At 51.0% G+C, this 1,919-nt stretch overlaps 1 pseudogene; it reads left to right on the top strand.

Moving 5' to 3' along the window:
* The first annotated feature begins 985 nt into the window (after nt 1-985).
* LOC129668394 (RNA-binding protein 38-like) lies at nt 986-1,711 on the top strand (annotated as a pseudogene).
* Nucleotides 1,712-1,919: the final 208 nt, after the last annotated feature.

The following is a 1,919-nucleotide window of genomic DNA, read 5'->3' on the forward strand; positions in this document are numbered from 1 at the left end:
CCATCACCCACATCTCCACATCCAGCCTTCCTAAGAGTCTTTTAGACCTCATCTTCTTCTTTTGTTTTCTAGCTTTAGAAGAGATTTAATTTGTGACAAAACTTTCAGGTAGGGAAAAAGCGACAGTACCATGTGAGATTGTATTAAAGAAGACCCAAGGAAAGATTAGGAATGAAAAAATTGTCGGAGGGCCTTTAAAACAGGCATTTCCCTCTTGAGGGGCAATAAAGATCTCAAGGTGTTGATGCCACATAGGATAACTTGAGTCCCCTTGGATCATTCACCTTGGAGGAAGAAGTCAAGTGAAGCACTAATGTCAAACGCCGTCATTGTGAAGCTGACCTAAGACTGCAGCCCTGGCAATCAAAACTGAGAACCCAAAACAACCGGACGAAACAGCTGGATGTGGTGTTTACTGGAATCGATGGCTTTGATTTAAGTCAGCACTAGCAGAAGGAATAGAAAAAGCAGTTGTGTTTTATTGAGCTGAACTAGGCCTCAAGCACAGACTTGAAGGCCACAGGTGATCCATGAAAATAGACATAACAACCCTTAAGGAAGCTGGACTACATTTGGGAGAAAGATATCATTCAGAGTCAAGCAATGGGCAGTTTTCCCAAGGACAGATGTTCTTCTATCCTTGTTAATCAATTCCAACCTATATTTGTTCATGTTATTAGATTTACCATTCAAATGATGGACTACTTCAAGTAAACACTGTACTTTTAACCTTTTAATGGGGGTGACTTCCCCCCCAATATATATATATATATATATATATATATATATATATATATATATATAGGCAAGAAGATTTGAGACCCAGGCTCTTTGCTGCAGACTGAGGAGGGGCCTGGGGCGGAGTGAGGGACTCAGACTAGGCCTGAGACACCCCCACATGCGCCAGCTGGCTCCGTAGTGGCCACCCCGATACAGCTGCAGCGCTCCTTCTCCCCAACCATGTCCCCCTGCAGTCCGCAGTGCCATGCATGGCTTACGGAAGGACACCACGTTCAGCAAGATCTTGACGGGTGGCCTGCTCTACCACAACACCACCAATGCATCGCTTGGAAAGTACTGCAAGGGCTTTGGAGACATTGCGGAGGTTGTGGTTCTTGCTGACCGCCAGACCCAGCAACAGCTGATAGGTCTTGCAAAAAAAAAAAAAAACCCTAACCCTATCATCGACAGCTACACGGCCATTGTGACCCTGGCCTACCAGGGTGCCAAGCCTAGGAGCCTGCAGACTGGCTTTGCTGCTGCCACGCAGCAGCTACACCCACGTTGATCCAGCGCACCTGTGGCTGACACCCCACCACATCTACCCAAAGCCATTGTGCAGCCCAGCCTGGTGATCCCTGTCATCCCTGTCTCCTCGCTGTCCTCAACCCGCTTGAGTATACACCAGCCAGCACAGCCTATGCCCTCCAGCCACCGAAGACCAGTACCCTGGCTTGCCTGCCACAGCCACCAGCTTCGTGAGCTCTGTCTACCAGCTGCCATGCCCTCAGCCTTGTCGGCCGCTGCGCCTGCAGGCACCACCTTCGTGCCATAGCAGGCACCTCCGTTTAGCCCGACAGGAGGCAGTGAATCTCCTCCCGCCCAGGGCCACAGCCACCATCTGCCAGACTCCGGAGCCACCAGCAGTTGGTTCTCCTCAGACCCCAGGGTCCACTGCACCAGCAAGCTTCTGCAGCCCTGCTGTGCCTGAGAAAGGGCTTGAGAAGGAAGGGCACCCTCTGTGCAACCTCTGCAGCCACTCCATGCCAGGTGCTTCCTCTGGGGCGTGTGCAGACCTCCTCCACCCTCTTTGGGAACTGTCCTCTTGGTGGAGCCAGGCTCAGGAACCCTGCCCAGCTTCCCTTCAGTCGAAGCACTGTGCCATGTCCTGTTGGGAATGTTCTGCTCTGAAGCAACAC

The sequence above is a fragment of the Psammomys obesus genome, unplaced genomic scaffold (assembly GCF_907164565.1).
Source record: "Psammomys obesus unplaced genomic scaffold, mPsaObe1.curated_primary_1811, whole genome shotgun sequence".
Taxonomy (NCBI): domain Eukaryota; kingdom Metazoa; phylum Chordata; class Mammalia; order Rodentia; family Muridae; genus Psammomys; species Psammomys obesus.